At 39.6% G+C, this 10,188-nt stretch overlaps 1 pseudogene; it reads left to right on the forward strand.

The window, feature by feature from the left end:
* LOC134209200 (islet cell autoantigen 1-like protein) overlaps positions 1-9,183 on the forward strand; it is a 23,958-nt pseudogene extending 14,775 nt beyond the window's left edge.
* The last annotated feature ends 1,005 nt before the right edge of the window (positions 9,184-10,188 follow it).

The following is a 10,188-nucleotide window of genomic DNA, read 5'->3' on the forward strand; positions in this document are numbered from 1 at the left end:
ATCGTTCTTTCGATAAGATCAAATTAATTTAAATGTACTGAACATTTTATTTCCTTTAGTAAGTGATGCTATGTGAACTGCTTAGACTCTTAGTAACTACTATGTTGTAACTATATCAAACTGTTTAAGCTGCGACAATATACTCATCTTAACTGGATTTTCAAATGTGTGATTATGAAAGATTACAAATTACATAAAACGATTTATAATAGATTTGATTATAGATAACAAATTATAATACATTTTACACTACCTAAAGTATTAGTTTTCTAGTTTATTATAAAATCGCATACACATCCTACAACTTGGCTAGAAGATATGTAAATCAACAAGAACGTCAAATTTCAATTGCAATGCAATAATAATTGAAACAATTATTTGAACTGCAGAAATCATAAAAATCGCATAATTTGATATTGCTGTGAATATTGATTAGAGCAAAATTATCATAATCGACAAACAATTTGATTGTCAAAATATCCTTTCAAATATATGCTAAAATTAGGTGTACACTTTTCTTTGTTGAGAAACCATCCGATCGAAAGCATCATCGTAAAATGCATCTTTTCCGCCTCGAAAGGCGGAGAGGGAGACCAGTGCAATTTGGTGCATTCTGGAAAAGTGCCTTCCTCCATCATATAAATTTTCCTCTGATAACCAACGCAGTAGTAGGTCGGAAATAAAGGAATCGTCTTGCCACCACCCCCACGGGAAGGGTAAAGGTTATTTTCGATTGTGTCTCTCCAGAACTCGATTTGTTTTGTTTTCATGCTGTTGTGTACTGCGCAGGCCTACGCGATCGCGTCTCAGAAACAGCCTCTTGATTTTCCTGTGTCAGGGAAGGACACCGTAGCAGCAAAAAAAATTTCCCCCTACAGCATGAAGCAAGAAAAATCGCCTGCTGGCAACCATTTTGACTCTGCAGTAGCACTTACCAGATTTTCGTTCAGGACACTTCAGCGATTTCCACCAGCACTTTACCAATTTCACCAATTTTCACCTGACACATGTCAGGAGATATTCTCGGACTCAATTTGGTTCGATTTTTTCCGCGCGAGCCCAAAATCTTGCACACACTCTTCTCACTTGCTGATCTTGGGTTTTGTTCTTCCTTCTGCGACGAGGACGCACTAAATTTTGCTGCTGCTGCTGAACGATGACGCGAAAACGTATGAAAAATCATCATCCTGTGCCGAGCGACGAGCTCGACGCTGATTGCTCCACAGCCGTCGCCATCTTGTCCAACAGAGCTGCGCTCGGTCCTTTTTCTGCCCTTAAAATCACACCTAAAACGCACTTTATGGCAAAATTCGTAAAACTTCGTCACTTGCAATTTTCCGCAAATTGCACTTTGCACCGAAATTATGGCACTTTGAACAAAGTTAAAAAATCTTCTCAGCGCCTGTCAAACGGTCAACCAATCGAAGCGTCCTTCTATTCACCCGTCGTTAGAACGCACACGTCACTACCTTCTCCGTCCTACCGACACTAGCAAGCACTCAGGTGAAAATCTTGAACCTTGTCTCTCTTCTGCTGCGTCCGTATGCGTGTGTGTACAAAATTTCATTCGATGGAAAATTCGCTTATCTGTTCTAATTGGACCTTTCCGGATGGAAATCGCTTCTATCGCGATGTTTCTTTTCCCACCACACTGCTGCAAGTTGATAAGACTTTGCAACTATGCGAATAAATTTGCACTGACTTCCACAAACCGTCCGCCACTGACGGAGTCTCGAATCGTTTTGTTGTGTGCAGGCTGTCGTCGCTGGCTGGACTCTGGCGTAGTATGCAGGGTTGTATTATCGAATAATTTATACCGTTTAACGAAGTTGTTTTCTCCAGATACGACTTTAACGGAAGTAGTCCTGATTCCCTAAGATGCGCTAAACAACGCATCCGTTACGACATAAACTTCGGAAGAAGTTCGTTCGAAGCCGACTCAATTTGCATGACATACTGACGCGTCGATCGTGCGGTACGTCAAACCGAAACGAATATCGCAAGAAATTCTTTTGTTTGACGCGTTCGGCACGCACGCGTGTATTCATCGCTCTTGTCTAGCACAATTGTTGCGTATCCGCGTGTGCTGCGAAGGCTGACCGACTGATGCTCGATGTTGTTGTTTTGTTTTGTTGCTGCCAAGCCAAGTGAGCTGCACTAGGGGTGTTAAAAAATATTGGCATATATAATTTAAACGATATTCTTTGCCGGACAAAACAAAAGATATTTTAGTGATTATTTTGCTATATATTGGCGCTTAGATGTTGCATTAAGAAGAAGAAGCAGAAAGATGATAATCGAAAAATCTCGCTTAACTTTTCAAAAGGACCTAAGTAATATTTTTCATGAATTAAATTGAGTCAATAAAGATTGTCGCTGTGCGGAACATCTTTTGCTGGGAGGATATAGGGGTCTATATGTCAAGTAAGGAAAAATATATACGATTTGACAGTTAGGTGTACCACACATGTTTCGAACAGCAGAACAAAGGGAACCGAAGCGACTCTTTATCTGGTAACTAAAATATCTTGACAAAACCGACAAAACCTCAGATAAATACAGTCGCGATTCGCTGGTTGGAATTTTAATACTTGGGCCACTTTTTAGTTGGTCTGCAGTTGCTATGCAAAAGCAACAACGGTATGGGTAAGAATTCAATGTAAACATGGAGAACGGGTTTGAGCGTCTCTGGACATCATTTGTGATGATCAATCGAAATACACGTGTTTAAATGGCTGTCAGTTGACCCAACTAAAAAACAGATTCGTTAATTAGGTCGAGGTTGTGGCCCAACCAGCGAATCGCGACTGTAATCATCTTTATAAATTTATATAAAATGAGTTTGCATTTCGTTTGGGGCAATATTTATAACACTAATGAGTGGACCAATTTGCAGATTATTACTTGTCGATTCGTCTTGGGTTGCTATATGTTTAGATCATCTACAATGATGTACAAAAATTGATGCGTTTGATGGGGAAAAAATAGTAAAAATACAAGGTTTCACAAATTCGGAAAAAATCATTTTAATTGAAATCCAGAAAAAAATTTCATTCGTCTCGCCTGAATGGAAAAAATAGACGTAATGTCTTTGCAAATCTATTGAATTAACTTTACTCTTACCAATCTAAACTTAACGAAATTTGCATACAGTCATTCGCTGGTTGGTCCTGAATGCAGGTGCAAGTCGGTTTTTTAGTTGGGTCAACTGACAGCCATTTAAACACGTGTATTTCGACTTGAACATCACAAATGTGTGTCCAGAGACGCTCACCCGTTTTCCGTGTTTACATTGAATTCTGACGTAAGGTTACTTTTTAGTTGGGCCATGACCCAACCAGCGGAACAAATATTAAATCCCAACCAGCGAATCGCGACTGTGTTTATGTTTCCTCTAAAGGGATAATGGTAATTTGACAATTTTTGCAAGTGAAATAAAACGACGTGTTTATTACGCATCAAGAAAAGGCACGTCAATCCTTTGCTTGTTATTAAGTTTGACCTTTCCCGTCAAAATTGCATCTCGTTTTATTGTCTCAGTCGATTCTTTGGCTTATTTAGGGTCAACTTTCCGAGGAACCCATTATTTTGTGAGGCCCCTAACTATTTTAAAAATTGAGCTTGAACGTGAGCTTAGTGACCGTCGTTTCGTAGCTGCTACTCCGTGATTGACCAGAACAATCGCAATTGGGTCTTAAAGCCCTACCTCATTTATGGTTGCAAACGATATACATCGCTCAAGAATACTTGAACTGATGTTATAAAAATTCTGGTAAAAGTTTAAATTAGGTCTGTAACATTTGGAACAGATGAACCATCAGCCCTAAAACATCAGGCCCGTATATGTCAAAGCAGTTAAATCATATTTGAATAACGAGTCAAGTAATTTTCATATTTTAATTTGAATTAAACTGATGAATGTAGTTTCAGGATGATTAACTTCATCGTTACCTGAAAGAAAAATCCGGGGACTGAAGAAAGCTAATACGCATATTATTCATTCAATATGGCGGTGGTATTATGATTTAATTTCGTTTAATTCAAGATAACAAAACCTCAGAGTATCGACCAGCTATTTTTCAGCACAAGGAAGCCATACAAACACAAAGGCTCGATGTACCTCAACTTTGCATGTTTTCGCCAGGCAAAGTTGATTGCCGATAATGGCACTAACTGCATATGAACCAACCACCCAAAATAGGCGGTACCCAGAAACTGGGTACCAAAAATGATGTTGGGTAGAAGTGCCATTGTACCGCGGATGACAGGCGTTTCACCCTCCGAGAAAATCAAATATCGATTCTTAATTTTTGGACCCAATTACAGGGAACCAATGGAAGAAGCAAGTTTGCTCTTCAACCTCAATTGCACAGTCCGAGAGCTCTAGTATTTCTAAATGGTTGATAACAGCGCTGGCCGTCTCATGCACGGTTAGATGACTTTACCCATTAATGGTTACTATGTTATTGTTGATATTATTCCACCGTGAAAAATCCACATTTTCTTTAAAAGCGCCACTACCCATTAAAATGGGTAGTGTCACTTTCAAGAAAATGGTGAAGTGAAATATATCAACAATAACACAATACCAGTAATGGAATAAAAGTCATCTAAGACATGGATGATTATACAATCACTCGCCCACTGCAAGTCGAGAATTTCTGCACTCCCACGAGTTCATGCGGCATTTTTATTAGAATCTGATGGTTTTGGTTCAATGGCAAGGTTCGTCTTGGTGAACGAGGTTGCCTGGTTATAATCTAATTGGATGCCGAAACAAGCTTTAGCTCATTTCGAATTCTACAGTTACCTGCTAGAACTAGTCAAGTTGTATAGTAGAGGGTGGAACGATGAAAAAGCTCATTTCCAGTTCTAGCGATAGCTAGAACATTGAGAAATATATAGGAAGATACAAAGTAAGAGAATGGAACGGACCTGGGATTGAACCCACGACCTCCTGCGTATGAGGCAGTAGTGGTAGCCATATGACCGCCAAGATATTTCAAAAATTAGAAACAAAAACCGAAAAACTGCTACACTGTGAACCGGCCTGAATATTTCACCCGATGTTCGTTCAAAATCGTTCAAAATGTTAGACCAATCTTGAAAAACAGCACATTTTCAATTTTTTGTTTCAAATTTTAAATATTTAGAACGTCAAAAATATTGGTTTTCGAAATTAGTTTGAAAAGTCCAACGCCGTACTGCTACGTTTTTAATTAAATTGCTTTTAGAATTTTTGAGAAGCGTTTTAAAATTTCTTCATAGTTTCCCGTAGGAGATTTTTCGATTATCTCTTTCTGCTTCTTCTTCTTCATGCAACATCAAGCGCCAATTAAGCGAAAAAAATGTTGACGGAAAAGGTCAATTTATTCAATACGAGATAACAAAATGATTGTATCTTATACCCCTAGTCATTGTAAATGCAATTGTTGCCATTGTCGCGTAAAAGTTATGCTGTAATTTCGTGCTTTTTCCAATTATGAATGGAAATCAGGACCATGCACAACACGTGCGTGTCATTGATGAAACAATAACCAAGCAGGGGCCACATGCAGCGCACAGCCAGCACATATTGTAACGGGAATATTAGTTAAATATTGGAGTGAAATACCTTTAACGTCGTATGTGTTAAAAAATTCTTGATCGATTTGAATTTTTTGTTCAATCGATTGGGACCTTTTGGCAAAAACAAAGTTTTTTTATTAATTCTGGAACACAATGACCACCGACAAATTGTGAATAACAAATAACTGAGCCGCATTCCGTGTCGATTGCAGGACCAAATAGGATAATCTTAGTCAGTTGGTATATATAACCTATGGGTATCCGAGCCTTCTATCATAATTCGGTTTGGTGATCCTTTTGCCTTAACGTACTCTTTGTATATGAGAAAGGCGAAAGTGCAGTTCTGTACTTTACCAACGCTTAATTTACATTACAAGCCGAATCGCTTGGCACATGGTCAATATCTCAGGTTTCTAAAAGTACAAAATATAGATACGTTTGGTTAAAATGCGGCAATATAATTAACGTTGAGGACGTAATAAGAACTTCAAATTATGCGATATCGCGTTAAAAATACGGCTGGAAATTCTTTAACAAATCGAAATTGGTATTCCGACAGGAATTTCGTGAAACAATTACGCCCTAAAATGAGACAAAGTTTGCCTCCGTCTATTTGTTGAATCTGTTGAATAATCTTATAATCAATAATTATATTTATTGAAATTAAACAGAAAACCCGCATTGATATCTTGTGCAATTACGATTGTTCTGTTCAGTAACAAGTACAACTACGAAATGTGCAGCTCATACTCAAACACAATTGCCAATTTCTGAACCAACATTTGAAAAGGCATGTATAATTTATTCCTTCTGATTCTTCGTCTACATATAGCTATATAAGTAGACTAGAATCAAGAGAATAATTACAGCTGTTAAATCAGAATCTGGTCTAATGTATTAAGAAAGAAATAATCTTCTTCTTCTTATTGGCATTTCCCACTGGGAGACGAGCCGCCTCGCAACAGTGTCATTAAGCACTTCCACATTTATTACTGCGGTTTCTAAGCCAAAGTTACCATTTTGCATTCGTATATCATGAAGCTAGCACGATGATACTTTTATGCCCAGGGAAGTCGAGACAATTTCAATCCGAAATTGCCTAGACCGGCACCGAGAATGACAAGCCACCTAGCATGGTCTTGCTTTGTAGCCGCATCTTACCGCACGGAAGGACCCCTAGGAAGAAATAACACAGAATAAATGGAAAGAAAATACAAATAACTTCGTTTATTTTTTAGCTTGAATATTTCTTCGTGATCTTAGGGAATTACAGATTCTGTACAAAACCACAAATTTGTTTTAAATCAGACTATTTTATTATTTATTCTGAACTTATTTGGTATACCCACCTATACCTTTTTCTATAATTTTATTCTGTAACTAGTTGACCCGGCAGACGTTGCCCTGCATAGTAAGCGAAAATGCGCATTGTGAACTGTCAATGCGAAATTTACATACGATTCTTAATTTTAGTTTTTACGGGTTACTCAATATTTCTCATAATTTTCGCATGGGGAAATATCAAATAAACCGTCGAAACGATAACTAACATGTTTGCTGAAGGAATGAAGAAAATCCATCCAGCCGTTTTCGAGTTATGGAATACGAACACAGACCATTTCATTTTATTATATAGATATTATTTTCTATTCGTAATTTATTTACAAACTATTCTCAATTCTATTATATAGATTATTCCTTGCTCTTCTGATGTGGTCTATTCTACTAAATTAGGTTATTGAGCATCATAAAGCATGAGAATAGCAAATGTTCAACTAACGGTCAATCAATCACAACAGTGGATACAATATTAAAATTCTTGATCAAAGCGGTTGCTTCTGCACGTGTTTTATCCTACCAAAATGTGATAACAAAGGAAGGTTTTTCTACCCATGTCATCCACCGTTCCAGTTGTACGAAGGCTGGAAAATCGATAAATGACTCCCTTTCTTGAGTTGTCAAAATACAACACAGGAAGGCACGAGTCACCTGAAAGTTTTCCTGCTTTTCCGTTTATTTTTCAAAATTTTGCTTTGTCGTTGCCTCGATTTAAAATGTTGAGTCGAATTCCAGCATCAATTTTGGGTCACCAAAAGGCGTCAACAGAGCTCAGTAGGCGTGGTGTAACTTCAATATGTACTCGCACTGCTCTAATGACGACATTCTCTGTATTCGGTTTAGGCTCAAAGAGGATGAAAATATAGTCGCTTCTGATGGAAACGACGCGAAAGATTGAGCTATTCAATCGGTGGCGGACAGTTCTCAACAACTGTATCGCATCATCGACCAATATCAGGAAAGATTGCATTCTAGCACGGAGGAAACTCGTTGGGAAAACCGCGGGTCGGCAAGTTCCCACCACGGTAAACTGATGTAACACAGGCAGGCAATCTCCTACTGTGGTCAGCAGCGTATTACGATTCGGGTGCCTTTACTGCGACTGCATCATGACGTGCAAACCTTCAAGGGGCGTGCCGTGGTGGATCCAGAAGACACTCCAACAGATGGAACAGGAACGACCGAGTACCGGGCGGCGCTGAGCTGGATGAAAAATCGGTCGATACTGGCCGGACAGGCTGGAAAATTTCGCGGCCAGCGACGTAAGACGCCAGACGAAGTTCGACAATACTCGTTGGAGTGTTAAGTAGGTAAATTAAAATATTCAATATCAATTGACTTCCTCTACGAAAAATGTTTTAATGAGCGACTGTTTACAGATTGATCTGCTAGCAGCTGCTAGGACACATGTTCTCCCGCGTTGGTGGGCTATCAGAACTCGATGCTTCAGTTTGCGAAGAAGAGCAAGAACATACAAAACAGCGCTAAAGAGCCTCTCAAAGGACCCGCACTACCTTTTCCATTCTAGGAACTCACTCAAGCGAACCCCAATACCAAGGAGGAGGAAACAGAAGGTCAGGACCAAGTGGACAAACCGGCAGACGATGATCAAATGCTGTTCTTTCATGAAATTATTTATTTCAAAATCAAAAAAAATGTAATCTAATCCATCAATTGTTTCGCAGGACGAATTCAAAGACGAAGATGTCGAAGAAACCAAATGAAACTAAACCGACAAGTTTCAATCCGGATGATGACGATCAACCTCTCGGAAAATCCTGCGGCAACAAACCTTCTGTCGGACATCCCTCAGCTTGACCTTAACAACGAACTGAAATCCGAGCATGACCCAACTTCGGCTTCTGCAGACCTACTCGGTCTAACCATGGACGATGAATTTTCCGACTCCTTTCCTCGCCGGCTCCGTTCATGCCATCGACTTTGCTCAAATCCGAAACCATCTTACCTCCACCTTGGATCATTTTCCGATCTCGAGCAGTTCCCTGCACCGATGAATCCGAAGTCGAGAAGACATCAAGTGACATGTTTGGAAATTTCCTGTCCAGCATTTCCGGGTTCCAACGAGAATGGAGTGGTAGCATCTGGTCATGCTGCGCGGATGCGAAGAAATCTCACAAAGATGGCAAGACGGGTAAGGATCTCTCGGATGGTACCAGCTGTTCGCGAGTTGGATCCGCTTTCCAATCCGGACGCAATACTCCATCGATGCCCACCAACAGTTTGGCGGCTTTTGGTGGCAAAATCAATGATGAATGACGACTCGCAGAATCAAGATGTTATTACTATGCATTGTGTTATCTAATTATGATTCCGATAGATTACGATGGTGATGAGCTCGCAGGACTATGCGATGTTCTTTTATTAATCATATGTATAAGCTTCTTTGAATGTATGTACAACTATCACGTGCTTCACTAATGGAAATAAAAAATCGCGTGAATGTGGAATACTAAAATAGGCACTCATAAAGCATACACATTGTGAAAAACATATCTCATATTTGGATCCGGTGGCCTGCATGACACCCTCCTATCGCATGGTGGATAACAGGCGCGATACTAACGCGGGTGAAACACTTGGGAAACAGCAATTAATATTATTGGACTTCCGTATTGGTTGAGGTTTAAATGCGAATGACCACGGCACAAAAACAAAGGCAGGCTCATCACGTATGTATTCAGTTTGAAGTAAACATGTGACGTCACTGCTATCTTCGCACAAGCTGGACGAGACGATGCTCTACGGTCAGCAAGCTACTTTGTACTCTAACATGTGGCGATAAAACATGCGTCACATTCGAAGTGTCATTTTCTAACGAGCCTACCTTTGTTTCTGTATACCGTGGCGAATGACAAAATTAACGAATAGAAGATGTCAATATGTCTATCCGGAATAAATTTATCCGCTTTTTATACCGAAGTTGGTTTTTCTCAGATACAGGCAACTTTCCCAACTTCAGGTAGTGCGCTGGATTCGCCTAAAGATGCGCTAAACAACGCATCAATGTTTGACAAATAAAACTTCGGAAGAAAGTTCGGTTCGGAAGTCGACTTCGAATTCTAACAGTGCTACGCCGACAATAGCTCAATGGTTGCTACGCTTTAGCATTAACTCGATTACTGTGTATTTCTAACATCCCTCTTAATCAGCTAATCTATGCAAGATCTCAGATCTGCAAACGTCCAGCTTCTAAGCCTTTCGTGAATATATCAGCCAACTGCTCTCAGTGGTGTTAACAGCCTCGACTTCAAGTGTACCGTT

This window comes from Armigeres subalbatus, chromosome 2, assembly GCF_024139115.2.
Source record: "Armigeres subalbatus isolate Guangzhou_Male chromosome 2, GZ_Asu_2, whole genome shotgun sequence".
Taxonomy (NCBI): domain Eukaryota; kingdom Metazoa; phylum Arthropoda; class Insecta; order Diptera; family Culicidae; genus Armigeres; species Armigeres subalbatus.